Source organism: Neoarius graeffei, chromosome 20 (genome assembly GCF_027579695.1).
Source record: "Neoarius graeffei isolate fNeoGra1 chromosome 20, fNeoGra1.pri, whole genome shotgun sequence".
Classification (NCBI taxonomy): domain Eukaryota; kingdom Metazoa; phylum Chordata; class Actinopteri; order Siluriformes; family Ariidae; genus Neoarius; species Neoarius graeffei.
Window position 1 is genome coordinate 34,940,311 of NC_083588.1, and position 16,500 is coordinate 34,956,810.

Below are 16,500 nucleotides of genomic sequence, written 5' to 3' on the forward strand. Positions count from 1 at the left end.
CAATAACAAAACACCACTCGGGTTCAGATCGGGGAGGCCGTTCCTCCCAACCACGCCCCTCCAGGTGACACTGTCGTCGCCCACGTGAGCATTGAAGTCCCCCAGTAGCACAATGGAGTCCCCAGTCTGAGCACCCCTCAGTACCTCTCCCAGGGACTCCAAGAAGGCCAGATACTCTATACTGCTATTTGGCCCATAGGCACAAACAACAGCAAGAGCCCTCTCCCCAATCCGAAGGCGCAGAGAGGCGACCCTCTCGTTCACTGGGGTAAACTCCAACACATGGCGGCTGAGCTGGGGAGCTATAAGCAAGCCCACACCAGCCCGCCGCCGCTCACCACGGGCGACTCCAGAGAAGTGGAAAGTCCAGCCCCTCTCGAGGAGCTGGGTTCCAGAGCCCAAGCTATGCGTGGAGGTGAGCCCGACTATCTCTAGCCGGTACCTCTCAACCTCCTGCACAAGCTCAGGCTCCTTCCCCCCCAGCGAATATTAAATATTATATTAAAATAAATAATATTAAATATTAAATAATATAAAATATTAAGTTATTACTGAAAAACTATTGATTAAAAAAACCAGACACTGAGAAATGGTCCTACAGTATAAACATCTTTACCAATATAAAAGATTACTAGGACTACAAAAATGCAGAAAAATAGGCTTTACTTATCCAAATGCACCTGTTGGTTCAAAAGTTAAAGTGCATAGAACCTCACAGCACAACATGAAGTTACCTTAAAATATAATATAAATGCCTCAGCTTTCATGTAAGAAAAAAAAACTATTAATACTAGTACTGTGTGCAGGCAGTCTCTCCTGAAGACTAAATTAAACAATAATTATAAACTAATAAAATAAATGGCTCAGGCTTCATAGAAGAAAAAAAACAATTTGAACAGAATCTCACAGTATGATGCTGAAGCTGCCTAAACAATGGAAAATAAAATACCATTTTGGCAAAAATGTTGGCATCCATTAATTTCTTGTATTAAGTAAAAAATAATGTAACGTGCACACAGTCCTTCACTGTAAACATAACACACTTTCAGTAACAGAATTTAAGCCTATATAAACACTGACTCACACATGCTGCTTCTCTTGAACGTATACACAGAAGTAAGGCTGAAGGTAGTTTGTCGACGTCACCTCAGGACGACACCAACGATTGATCAAATTTGCGGGAAAGTTGCGGTGATTGGATATAATTGCAACACTGCCCTAAATTCGTGGGGATTGGTTGAATTTGCATTGAAGTTGCAAATCGCAACATCGCGAAATCCTGGAGGGTCTGTTTCTACGCCGTTCACACCCAGCCCCCAGTGACCCACACCAACAGGATGACTTAACGACACCTTAGGATTTCTTTTCATCCATGAGAGGATAAATACCTGATACTCCCTATTAGTCAGACAGAACTGAAGAAGCCTTTCGGATGAGAGGTGAAACGTCTTCAAGAATTTTCAAGCAAGTCCAGTTGCTCTCTTTTACCACGCACAATTTTCTTAGTAATCACTGTTCCTTGGAAATTCATAAATAGTTAGCAGCAGTTTTCCTCAAACCCTCTGTTCAGCAAAGACAGGTGAGATGAGATGGAGAAACCAGTCCTGAAGACAGATCCATGTGCAACAGTAGGTTCCCTAGCAGCAGTGCAAAGTCCCGAACACCCTCTACAGCAGCAGCAGTGGCCTCCACGGCAGCGGGATGGCAGGCAGGCATGTAGGCTTTCAGGCACATCAGAAAACCTGGCACAAAATATGTATCCCACACACACACAGTCTCCTTCTTCTCCCAGCTAGCACTAATATACAACAGAAAATGGCATCACCGAAGTTTAGTATAATTTCTGGCTGAAACAGCTTCAAACACAGCTCACTCTTACATTTTGTACCAGGTAACACACATATAAAACCTCTGGTTTTTAGTCTCAATAACAACAGCAACTTTAAACAGTTTCAAATCGCTTACAACTAGCTCTTTATGTTGTGTCGCTATTCTTTTCCCTCATTTTTTTCCCGTTAATCGCCCGAGCCTCGTCTCTTTCCTTTTTAGTCCTACCCCCTCTCCGAATCTGGTAGGTAGTTGACGCTCATCTCTGACTGGCATTAATTGGCTAATAACAGATTGACATCTGATTACCCAAATAAACAGAGGAAACGACATGAGACATTCAAAGACCATCAAGACATGGAATGGTCAAGTCAAGTCAACTTTATTGTCAAATATGCTATACATGCTCGACATACAGCACAGATGAAATATCAGTCCTCTCTGACCCACGGTGCAAACAGGCAATGCAATAAATAAAAATAGAATAAAAATAGAATAATTGAAAATATATATATATATATATATATATATATATATATATATATATATATATATATATATATATATATATATATATATATATATATATATATATAAACAGTATAAACACTCTAGATAGGAACTAAACACTCAAACAATATAAACAGTATAAATAAACAGTATAAACACTAGATAAGAATATCTATAAACAAACTAGCAGCTGTTAAGATGTTTCAGCACCCTCCCAAATAAAGCACCAAACACAGACCCACCTCACAACAGCAGCAATTCAACAAACAACATTTCAAGATACACTGCACATTTGCCAACCAAACGCATGTCCAAAGAAACAAAACATCATCATTTGCAGCAGGGCACTACATGAGTAACCTGTCCCTGGATCTTGACTGGGGCCATGACTTCTACCCTGCTCAGACAAAGGGAATGGCAGCCTTCACTGGGTGTTGGTGCTTGCTGTGAACTATGCCAGCACAGATGGTATCCACTAATGCATGGAGAACTTGGTCATGATGCCATCAGTACCTTCCCTCTGTCAAACTCTTTGGACAGTTGCTGAGGATATGCTTCAGTGTTCCCATCTGCTGGCAGAGTTGGCAAGTGGGTGACTATCAAGCCCCAACTGTGCAGGTTGGTGGGGCTTCACAGGATGTCATGCACTGACTGGACCAAGAATTTGAAGCAGAATGCTTCCACCTTCCAGAGCTCCACCTAGGTGATCTTACGGCTTGCTGTGTGCTCCTACTTGGTCCAAGTTCCTTGCTTTCTTATGCCCAACATTCTGCAATAGCGAGCTTCCTCCTCTTCAGCTCGCATCTCCTGCTGTATGCACATGAGGTTGACCTTGCCACTGGCTTTGCTGAAGCAAGATGTCATACTGCTCCCGAGGCCAGCCCAACCAGTTGCCACTGCGCCCACCAGCATATTGTGCCACAGCCTTGCCTCTGTCCGCTCAACTGCTTCATGTGCACGCTACTTCCTTCCTGTTCTGACCTCAATTCTGGCCGAGGAGATCTTCGGGTCAGTGGAGTCTCTGTACAGCAGGACTTCTCTGGCTTGGATGACCTTGAACTCCTCTACCAGACTGCTGAATGGCAGCTACAGTTTGGTGTTGTGCACATAAAGGGCAGTGCTACTTAGGCTTCATGGTAGGCCTAGCCATCTGCACAGAAACTGGTTGATCTTTCTTTCAAGACCTTCAACGATGGAGGTCAGAACATTATAGATAAGTAGTGGCCAGAGGAGTTGGGGCAGGATTTCGTATTGGTAAATCCAGGCCTTAAATTTTCCCGGCAACCCTGACCTGTTCACTGCACTAAGCCAGGTGTTGAGGTCATTGCTAACTGCTTGCTAACTGCTTCCTTCAGCTCGCTGGTGAAGATCTTTCCTAGACTCTGTGACTGGCTTCTATGTGAATGATGGAATTTTGTCATCTCTAAGAAAGAAACAGAACTTGCCTGTCACTCTTCCTTTCCTGAGGAACAGCAACCTGGACTTTTTGGGCTTGAAACTCATTCTTGCCCATGACATGATCCTCTCAAGCCCCTGCAGAAGCCACCTGCATCTGGTCACTGATGTAGTTGCGACCACCAGGTCATCCATGGATGCCCTGATTGGAGGTTGACAGATTCCTGACTTAGACATGGGGCATCTGCATTCCACCTCTGCTGACTTCACAATCATGTTCATTGCCAGTACAAACAGAGGAACTGAGAACATGCAGACAGTGATGATGCCCTTCTCCAAATGATGCCATGCTGGTATCACTCCTCCTGAAGACACCCTCAGACAAAAGTTGTTGTAATAGTCAAGAATGAGACTTTGGATCTTCTTGGGAACATGGTAGCTGGACAGGGCTCTTTTCACTAGCTTGTGTGGGATTGAGCCGTAAGCATTGGCAAGGTCCAGCCACAACACTGCCAAGTCACCCCTGCTCCCTTGTGCCTCTCTGATCAACTGCAGTGTCACGCCAGTGTGTTCCATACAGCCGGACACACTTGGAACTCCTCCCTTCTGCAACGAAGTATCTATGTAGAGATTCTTCAAGAGGAAATCCATGAGGTGGTTTGCAACCATCTTGAAGAAGATCTTGCATTCCACACTGAGGAGTGAGATGGTTCTGAATCGCCTGATGTTACTATCAATCTCCTCTTTGGGAATCCAAACACCCTCAGCATATCTCCACTGCTGTGGTACTCTCCCCCTTCTCCAGACCACCCTTAGAATCTTCCAAAGTTGCTCCATAAGTTTGGGGCATTACTTGAAGACCTTGTATGGAACTCCACTTGGTCCTGGGGCTGAAGATGCCCTCAGTGACTTGATGGTCTCCCTGACCTCCTTCAGTTTAGGTGCCTTAATGTCAAACTGGATGCTGGGAAGAGGTGGGCATATGAAGGAAGCACAATGACCAAGGTCATGATCCCTTAAGCTGTCACTATAAGTGCTTCTAAGGTGGCCATTGATCTCCTCTTCGGGACATAACAGGAATCTGCTATGCTTCTGGCCCAGCAGCTTCCTTGCAAATCCAAATGGGTTCCCAATGAAGGCACGGTGCTTGCATGCTTTCTCCCCACCCCTCCTTCTATGCCATTCAGCAAGTCAAAGGGTGGTTAGCTTTCCCCTCACTGCCTCTTGGAGTTCTGCAAGGGCTATCTTCTCTTCCTCACAAGCGCTCTTGAACTGGCTCCTCAGTGACCTCAGCTCCTGTCTAAGCTGAGTGAGCTTGATCTCGCATCTGTTTGGTTTCGGTGCTGGAATGTTCCTGGTGGTATGTTGTTCTTTGACACCAAACCTCTCTCGGCAATGCTGACTATGAGGGTGCGCAACATCTGAAGCCTTTGGTCCACATCCCCTTTGGCTGTTGCATCCAGTATTGCAGCTACACCATCATCAAAATGGTGCCATTACACTCCTTGGTTAGTGACTGGCCACAACACTCGTCAATGTTCCAAGGGTCTGCGTGGAGTTGGTGCATTTGGTGCTTGGAGGTGCACGGCACTGTGGGGTGGCTCTGGGCCTAGCTCCTCCTCCATCTCACCAGCTGCCATGTCAAAGACTGGCAGTGCACGTTGCACCACTTGCTCCTACCTCAGGTAGCCCATCTTGGTCTGATGGATCTTCAGATCCTTTGGGTTTTTGCAGACCAAGCCACATCTGCAGAATACACTCGTTGTCCTTATATCCATTCCTTGGGTCATTACCAGTAACTCTGTCTGCTCAGGGTGCTCATCCTCCACCCCTCTCAGGCACCCCTGGAGGTATGTCATTGAAGGGTTCTTTGTAGCACAATTGGGCGTTCCCTCACAAAAACTCCAGTTTGGGGTGCTAACCCTCACTGCCCTGATTCCCATCTCTCTGGGCTGTCCACTGTCTCTCCAGTTTTCACCACCCTCTTCATGGTTGTCATCCAGCCTCTTCCTGGAAGTCACTGGTGATTCCATGCTGAAAAGGTTCTCTAATACACCCGTGGTGCAACCTGGACACATTGTCAGTGATGTTTCCCAAGGTCATCAGGTGTTTCGGGTCTTGATATCAAAAACCCTCACCTCGGCAACTCAGCTGGGGGTGATCAAGCCACGACTTGTGTCCAGGTAGCATACTCTGCCACGTGTCACCCTTCTTCAGCCAGAGCCATTAGGAAGACTTCTCTGCCATTTCCGAGATGTTTCCAAGATAAATGCATAAATAATTAAAATAACACATTAAAAATATTGAAACTTTTACAAAGCTAGCTTATATTGAAAATGCAATCTGTTATAAAAGCTAGACTTAAAACATTCAGTATTAACATGTGGAAGTAGACTTGAATCCGTTTGGACATTCTCCTCTGACCTCTTTAGTTCCTGAAATATTCAAACCAGCTTGTCTAGCACCAACAACCATACCACTGTCGATGTCTGAGATCATATTTTCTGCATCTGATTTTTTATGTAAACATTAACAGAAGGTCTTACTCTGTATCTGCATGTCAGTGCATTGCACTGCATCTACATGATTAGCTGATTGAATAATTGCATGAGAGAGTAGGTATACAGCTGATCCTAGTAAAGTGGTGGGTGAGTGTATGTACATAAAAACAGTATGCGTTGGCAAGCATTCTGGGTTATCCCCAATATTTTTGATGTAATCAAAAAGACCTCAACTTTACCTTAAATAAACATCACATGCATTTTCTGAGATTGTAATCTGATTCTCTTACAAAATACAGTCTAAAATTAATCTTGTCAGCTATCTGTGCAAAGCAACAGCTCTATCTTCATTTATGAAAATATGAAGAGGAGAGAATGTTGTGTTTGATGCCTGGAATCCATCCATATGTACAACTTGTGTCCAGTCTGCTGTTCATTACTGAATGGTAGTGAACAGCATTGTAAGGTCATTGAAAGTTTATTCACTACTGTTGCATTAGTGGTTGGATTTGTTTAAATGCATGAGGTGGTATGATGAATATTCAGGAGGTGGCTGTATATTCAGTGAAAGTTTGACTGAGATAGTAGGGTGTTGAAAACATGTTCAGAATAAAACATATTACCATTGACTATCTGATAGACCCTGGATTTCAGTGTATGTGTAAAAACATATAATTTATTATCATAGTTCCCATTCTGTTAAGTAAGGAATGAAATACAATGGGATGTGCTATTATGGGGAAGTTATCAAATACACGGTGGTGTGATATAGCCCAACATGAAGTGGAGCTGATTATTATCTAATAATAGCATGTCCCAAACAATTAAATATTCTTATTCATTAAAGAACATCATATTTTTTATGCATCTACAGTTACGCTTAATGTTGTGGAACATCCATGAAACATGTTAGTTCCTTTATAACAGCTTTAAACAGTTTCATCATCAGCCTGTAAGCAGCTTGACATGTTAAAGAGAAACTGCAAAGCACACAAATCTCGGTTCTGGCCTGAGTTTCTCAAAAGCATCACAGCACAAAGATCATCGTTAAATGGTAGAGTGAGCAGCACAACGAACACTCTCTCTCCTAGTTAAGATGCTCTTAACATTAAGAGACTTTTGAGAAACCCACCCTGAACTCTTGAGATAAAGATCAAGTCAAATTTGGTTTGGTTTGTTTATGCTCACTATTGCCGCTTTTCCACTACAAACGCGGCTGAGCCGTGCCGTGCCGAGTCGAGCTGAGTCGAGCTGAGCGGGGCTGTTGGAGTTGCATTTCGACTACAACCGCGCTGAACCGTGCTGGCTGGAAGTGGGTGGACACATTGGGTGGAGTTAGCGAAAGTGGGTGGACGTCACGTGATGTCGTTAAGCAGCGCAAACAGTGACATCAGTGACAGTGGCGGAACAAGTCAGAGCCGGGCCGGGGGCAGGGCAAATGACCGGGCCCTTTATTAAAGCTTATCATAACATCATTTTAGGCTACAAAATGTCCGCAACTGCGGTGTTTACCAATTTCAACACTACCGGGTGCAACTATACGTTATTTAGTACATCAAGTCCTTCAAACGAACATGTAACTCAGAAACAAAAAACATTAGGATACTGTACATGGCTCATAATAAAACATCAATAGCCTATACTGCGCACATTATTTGAAGGGCATACGAATGAGCGCTCAGAGTGGTGACAGGAAGAGTCAGAAATAAAAGGAGGGCGGTGCAAACCTCACTGAATGCACTGTGTTTACCAATTTCAACACTCCGGGGTGCAACTATGTTATTTTGTACATTAAGTCCTTCAAACGAACATGTAACTCAGAAACAAAAAAACATTAGGCGACATACTGTACATGGCTCATAATAAAACATCAATAGCCTACTGCGCGCATTATTTGAAGGGCATACGGCGAGCCTTGCGCTCCGCGAACTCGTCCACGATGCTCTGTATGTCACTGATTCAGTGAGCTTTTAAGCGGTAGTCTCACGACCCGAATAGTAAACAATAAACATGGAGGACATGGAGTCGTTAGTGTTGCTGGTCTTGGTGCTGTGGCTTGTTGTCACCGACAACGCCAACAGATACTGGCAAGAGCGTATAGATGAGGCGAGGCGCATAAGGCTTCAGAAATTCTCGTAATTCGTAATTATTCTCCTTCCGGGTTTGCGGTGTTTACAGATCCCAGCGCGCTCGCGGGGCGTGTGTGGGCATGTGAGGACACTCCTCCTCACCAATCAGTGCACAGGGGAGTGTCTGCTCACGCCCCCAACCTCACTCGGCACGGTTTGGCTCGCTTCAGCCCCACTCCAAAACGGTGCGAGTTTTAGGGGCTAAGCAGGGCTGAAACGAGCTGAGTCGTGCTGGTTTTTGGTAGTCGAAACGCGAGCCGTGTCGGGCTGAAGTGAGCTGAAGCGAGCTGAAGTGAGCTGAAAAAGGGTAGTGGAAAAGGGCCATATAATTGGGAATCGCCTCTGGTGGGTTTGAAGCAACAGATTTTTTTGTCTATAGTGCTGACCTGCTTTCTTATCATTTGATGCCAAAATTTGCTTTTGCAGAGAATATGTTAATGCATCGACCTGATTTTTTATGGCTTTTGCAATCGTATGATGTCCATACATACACAGAGTGCTCAGCGTAAATGAGTACACCCCCTTTGAAAAGTAACATTTTAAGCAATATCTCAATGAACACAAACTATTTCCAAAATGTTGACAAGACAAAGTTTAATATAACATCTGTTTAACTTATAACGTGAAAGTAAGGTTAATAATATAACTTAGATTACACATTTTTTTCAGTTTTACTCAGATTAGGGTGGTGCAAAAATGAGTACATCCCACAACAAAACTACTACATCTAGTACTTTGCATGGCCTCCATGATTTTTAATGACAGCACCAAGTCTTCTAGGCATGGAATGAATAAGTTGGCAACATTTTGCAACATCAATCTTTTTCCATTCTTCAACAATGACCTCTTTTAGTGACTGGATGCTGGATGGAGAGTGATGCTCAATTTGTCTCTTCAGAATTCCCCAAAGAAAAGAATTTCTTTACACCACAAAGGTGAAGGCTACAAGAAGATCAGAAAAGCTTTACTTATCAGTCAGAATACTGTAGCAAAAGTGGTACAAAAATTTAAGAAAGATGGAACTGCAACCATCTCACAGAGATGTCCAGGTCATCGACAGAAGTTAACACCTTGACAGGAGCATCTTCTGATGAGAAGGGTTGAAGAAAATCAGCATGCAAGTTCACTGCAGTTATCTAAAGAAGTAGAAAGCCAAACTGGGGTGACTATTTCCCGTGACACAATATGGCGTACACTGCAGAGGAATGGCATGCATGGATGCCATCCACAAAAGAAGCCTCTCCTTAAGCCCAGGCACAAAAAAGCCCGCCTAGAGTTTGCCAGGGCCCATGCTGACAAAGATGAAGACTACTGGGACACTATACTCTGGAGTGATGAGACCAAGATAAAGGTTTTTGGAACTGATGGCTTCAAAACTGTATGGTGTCACAAAGGTGAGGAATACAAAGAAAAATGCATGGTACCTACAGTGAAACATGGTGGTGGCAGTGTCCTTATGTGGGGCTGCATGAGTGCTGCTGGTGTCGGGGAGCTGCATTTCATTGATGGCATCATGAATTCACGGCTGTATTGCTCTATACCAGGGCTTTTCAAATTGTGGGGCGCACCTCCCCTAGGGGGCGCCAGAGTTCTTCGGGGGGGGTGCAACGTGAGGAAAAATAAACCAGAAAAAGTTATTATTGCGGACATTTAGCGAACTTCAGCTAGCCTTTGCCAGAGACAAAATGGATTGATTTTTAGTGCCTAAAGCTACAGTGAGTGAGGAGGCAGAGTCTGGGCCAAGCAAAAAAAGAAGGAAGTATGACCACGATTATTTAAAGTTTGGATTTTCATGGACTGGATCTGAAGATGCTCCACTGCCACAGTGTGTTGTCTGCCAAAAGGTGCTAGCTAACGATGCTATGAGATGTTTAAAATGTGTAAAAAAAAAAAAAAGATGTTTTAAAAAAGCACAGATGTTTTAAACGTGTAAAAAAGATGTTTTCAAAAAGCACAGATGTTTAAAATGTGTAAAAGAAAAAAAAATGTGTACAGCCATTTTTTAAATACGAATGGAACATTAAGTATAGCAACAACAAAAATTGTAAGGGGGGGCACTGTTTATTTGCTCTCTGGGGGGGGCTGACTCTCCCACACTTTGAAAACCCCTGCTCTATACTGAAAGAGAAGATGCTACCATCACTCCGTGCCCTTGGTCATTGTGCACTTTTCCAACATGACTAAACACGCATCTAAGGCCACTGTTGGATTTCTGAAGAAGAACAGGGTGAAAGTGATTCAGTGGCCAAGTATGTCTCCTGATCTGAACCCAGTCGAACATATGGGGAATTCTGAAGAGACAAGTTGAGCATCACTCTCCATCCAGCATCCAGTCACTCAAAGAGGTCATTGTTGAAGAATGGAAAAAGACTGATGTTGCAAAATGTCGCCAACTTGTTCATTCCACGCCTAGAAGACTTGGTGCTGTCATTAAAAATCATGGAGGCCATACAAAGTACTAGATGTAGTAGTTTTTGTTGTGGGGTGTACTCATTTTTGCACCACCCTAATCTGAGTAAAACTGAAAAAATGTGTAATCTAAGTTATATTATTAACCTTACTTTCACGTTATAAGTTAAACAGATGTTATATTAAACTTTGTCTTGTCAACATTTTGGAAATAGTTTGTGTTCATTGAGATATTGCTTAAAATGTTACTTTTCAAAAGGGGTGTACTCATTTACGCTGAGTACTGTATGTACATAAAAATGATGTATGTGTACCACCAAAGGGATCCCTATTGTAAGTGCAAAGCAATGTATCTCATAAACACTTGACCACCAGACAATGAAATTTGTATTTTTATTTACATAAAATAGGTGGGTTTTTATCCAGCACTTATTTTTAATTTGCTTTTTAAAAAAAATAACATGGGATTATTTACTAATACTGTAGCAGCCCTTGGCATTAAGAACAACAGCAGAAAGTCTCTAATGGGTTCATATGTGTTTTATTCCTCTTGAACACGAGTATAGCATCGAACACCAGACATCAAACACCATATACTGAGCACCGTGAAAACGAAAGAAAACAAAACAAAAATAATTAATGTTGTTGTAAACAAATACACAATTTTGCATCATAATGTTTACATGCTCTGAACTATGCTCTGAACGTTACACACATTGCTCCGTTCAACCAAGGGATGCAAACCTCTACAAGTTAGCCAAATGTGCACCATTAGCCTCTGCACTCAAAGTCTTGTGCTAAACCACAGTTCAACCAATGCACCAACCACAAGCAAAACACACTCAATAAACAGCGCACACAAACTTTACATTGTGCATGAATGACATATCAGGATGACAGACAGCAAAGCTTTATAACATACTGTGCTAAACCTCTGACGGAGGCACATGGTGAATATAAACACAGCAGCGAGCGACTGGAGCATACAGTAACAAATACAGCTTTTTGGGCTGGCAGCTCTACATGTAACATGAATAAAGAGTGACAGCTCTGGCCACCACTTACAAACACATTTCACACTCATCGGGAGCTCCGCTTTTAGGCAGTGCCGAAATATATATCTATTAGTCTCAACTTGTCATAACAGCCAGACATTTTGGCAGCCAACAAGGAATAATTCCCACTGAAAATGCTGAAGTGTCTAAAAATGAACGACATCTAATGTATACCATTTGTACAAGTCTTACAAGCACGTATGGGATTTCATATGGGTAGCAGTCTAGGACAATATATTAACTCAAGGTGTGTTGTCTGAATGGAAAGGAATTAAACTCAAATAAACTTAAGTAAAAAGACAAGAAAACTGCGTGTATACAACCCTGATTTATTAGCACTTTTCTTCATTCTTCCCATATTTAGTTAAATTCCTGAAATCCAGATGTGAATTTTTTTTATTGAACGGTGTTGATGCTGATACATGAAATACAATGTTTTGTTATCCTGTTGCATTAAGTGTTTTGGAAATTGCATGCCTTTAAAAACTTGGACAGACCACAGCTGGACTTAAAAGCATCATTTTGCTTCCAAAGGCGCTGAGGGAAGACACATGAGCCTTGACTCACATTTGAAAAAGGTTAACGCTGAACATCTGAGTAAACAGTCGGTATGGCAGTGTTGAAGAAAACAAACAGATGACAAGGAAGGACGAACACTCCCAGACAGACAAGAGCATAAACTAATTCACATGTACGCAGAGGTTTTCCAATATGCTAGAAACTGTTCCTGTTTTGTTAGAATGTTCCTGTATTATTTATAAGATCTCATACTCTATACAATCTGAATAGATTTTCTTGGTCTGCTACATTTTATTGCTATCACTGAACCCATCAGTTCATCTCTCAGCTCCATCATTGTAAACAGGCACAACTGAACAAAACAGGCCTAATAAGGAACAACCACTGTACAAATGTCTTCCAACACCTTTTGTTCAGATGGCCTCTGGAACATTTGTTTTCCTTGTGTAATTGTAAGAAATCATCTACAGAACCATGTGCCAAGTCTTCCAGCTCAAGGAAGAATAGATTAAAACATTATATCAAAACTCAGTCTAATTCCAGCATAATGAAGTGCCTCAGAGTACATGTTGATAAGTAATGACTTTGTGGAAATGATAAATTAATGAAAATATTATTACTGTGCTTGAACAAATGGGAAACATAACATAGCTTATTACTTCATGACAGGAACTCATGACTAAAGTTTAACTCAACATTAAAATTCCACACTATTCCCACCAGTTATATAAAAAATATGTAGCTTCTCATCTTTCTGAAACATTCAAGAGCTACTTGGCAGTCATGTATTTAGCCCAGCTGTAGCAATGGAAGGCATTAATATCAATTTTCAAATCACAATATCGATTATGTAAAGTATATTGATTAGATAAAAGGAAGTTAAATCTAAGCCTCTAGTCCATCTAATGCAGCTGTTCATAAAATAAGGGCATTTTAATTGATCGCAATATACATTTTTATTTGCTTCAAGTTCATAATAAGGCCACCTGAGAACTCTGCATACATCTCCTTAAATTTACTGCTATTCCTGAAATAGCACCCAATCCTACACAGTAGTTGTTGTACAAAATGTTATTGGATAATGGTGATTGTATAGGATTTGGTAGTAATACATTCAGAAGAAAAGCTTGTGTCAAAAATCCTGCATTTTACACTGATCTTAAATTTTCACAGCTTTTCTTTCCATGTGTAATAAGAGCAATGTGTTCATCAAAGATTCAGTAGAGCACCATCCAGTTAATGCATCTATAAGCTTTCATGCTTCATAAAACAAATCCTCATCACTCATCACCCAGATTTCTAGGAAACTCAGTAAAAACATTATCTCTATTAACATTAATAGTTCATTTCCAGGCAGCACAGTGGTGTAGTGGTTAGCGCTGTCGCCTCACAGCAAGAAGGTCTGGGTTCGAGCCCCGTGGCCGGCGAGGGCCTTTCTGTGTGGAGTTTGCATGTTCTCCCCGTGTCCGCGTGGGTTTCCTCCGGGTGCTCCGGTTTCCCCCACAGTCCAAAGACATGCAGGTTAGGTTAACTGGCGACTCTAAATTGACTGTAGGTGTGAATGGTTGTCTGTGTCTATGTGTCAGCCCTGTGATGACCTGGCGACTTGTCCAGGGTGTACCCCGCCTTTCGCCCGTAGTCAGCTGGGATAGTCTCCAGCTTGCCTGCGACCCTGTAGAAGGATAAAGCGGCTAGAGATAATGAGATGAGTTCATTTCCAAGTTAAAGCCTTTATTAGTTTTTGTACGTACATGGTGCACCTCATATTCCAACAGTGCTGAAGTGAAAAGATTGATGATTAGCTATAATCCATCAAGGTTTTAGATAGAATACAAAAGAGCATGAATAATTTCTTGTGCATGTATTACATTGTAATTGTACTGAAACATGTTCAAATAATTTGCAGTAATGCTTTTTTTCCCTTTGTTTTCCTTTCATGTTTTTGGTACTATATTTTCTACTGAAGTAATCATTATTGCATCTGAAGTCAGTTGTTCTTCATCAATAGCTAAAATTAGAATTCTGCAGAAGTAAGGATCCCTATCGCTGGACAAACTTTCAACAATTCCCACTATTTATGGAAAATGAGGCTCTAGCCTTTATTAAATTTCAAAAGACTTGTGTTTTTTTAGATAAACAATGTGTTCCAGTTTGGACATTAATGTATTCACTTATTTACAACTCATTAGAAAGAGGATCTCCTTATGTTTATTCAAGAAACAAAGATTATTTATCAAAGTAATGACAATGTCCTTTTATAGTAAAGTCTGGGTTTACACTAGTGTAATTATTCTGAAAGTTCATTAAGCTGACAAAATATCTGGCACAAAATACCAGTAAACTGCAAGATAATGCTAAACACAAACATCTGCACTGCAATCAGTTTTCAGAGCGAGAGAGAGAGAGAGAGAGAGAGAGAGAGAGAGACCTGTAATTTGGTTCCAGTAATGTCTAATCAATTCTTTTCCATGAATTTCCCTGCTGACATGGTGTTGCCTTCATATTCAGTTTCCATGTCTGTATTAATCTATCTAATGCTGTTTATCCTGTATCCTATTGTATACTTCTATGCCACTTTGTGGAAAAGTAAAATTATAAAACATTTCTGATTTATGTAATGATTTTGCTCACTGTGTAATTCCATATGCAACATTTAATTTTTAATGTTGTTCTAAAATGTGGAAAATTGGAAAAATATATCCCATCTCATTCTCATTATCTCTAGCCGCTTTATCCTTCTACAGGGTCGCAGGCAAGCTGGAGCCTATCCCAGCTGACTACGGGCGAAAGGCGGGGTACACCCTGGACAAGTCGCCAGGTCATCACAGGGCTGACACATAGACACAGACAACCATTCACACTCACATTCACACCTACGGTCAATTTAGAGTCACCAGTTAACCTAACCTGCATGTCTTTGGACTGTGGGGGAAACCGGAGCACCCGGAGGAAACCCACGCGGACACGGGGAGAACATGCAAACTCCGCACAGAAAGGCCCTCGCTGGCCACGGGGCTCGAACCCGGACCTTCTTGCTGTGAGGCAACACTGCACCACCGTGCCGCCCGGAAAAAAATATATATAATATAAATTCCTTCTGTGAGTAAGTATTTCCCACACTAGACTGGGTTCCTGGGAACCTGTATTTCTGAATATGACCTCAATGTCTTCCAAGTCTTACATGGGCCATTAGAGGAACATTTCAGAGGCATTTTAACAGTCTGGATAAAATAAGACAGATGGTTTTCTCACTTGTTCAGAGCCTTTTTTGAAATAAGATGAGACCTTTTTAATCTACCTTAGTAGGTTTAGAAGGGGAAAAGAAATCAGGGATGCTTAACTGATGCAATATTAAGAGATTTTATATTTCTCCAGAAATAAAGAGAAAGTAATTGGAAAGTTAAAGTAGATTATAAAAGGATGCTTATTATATATTTGTGTTAATGGTTATGGCATCCACTGATCCTGAACATGATAAAAAAGATGGATGAATCAAAAGTGATGGCACAGGGGTTGGTTAATGAAATAACTAGTTCCTTTTTTAATAACAGACTGTCTAACACTTGGCAAGTGTAGATTGCTACCTAGCTAACCAACTTCCACCTATACAAACCTCCAGTGTTCGAAGCATTATAGCTAACCACTAAATTAATCTTCATTTACAAAGAATCAGTCTACTCAATTATGTTTCTTTAACTCTGCCAGACTCTGATTATTTGCAGCTAAAATGTTAAGCCCTTCTGCCCATAATAGCTCACATAAGCACAGGAAGTAATCTGTTAAACTGCTGTTCTTCCACTGCTAGCTACTGTAGACATGACAATGATGCAAATTGAAAATCAATAAATCAAATAAGCCTTACCACCCTTTCTGCTCTAAAAGTTATTAATCATTTGTGACTGTAGTGACCAGGTTACTGGTATTGACATACTACCTTTACGTCTTCTCTTGTTCCCCAAGACATTTGTTTTTCTAAAGTAAAGCTCCTGAGCAATGTGCCTTTAGGGAGCCATAATTACACACAGCTACACTTTTCTATTTATCATAACCACTGGTGGGAAACGTACTGTACAAAACATGTTGATTTAAGAAATTACTGCTAATGTAGTCATAAATCAGATGAGTAAAAGTACTGATCAAAAAAATTACTCAAGA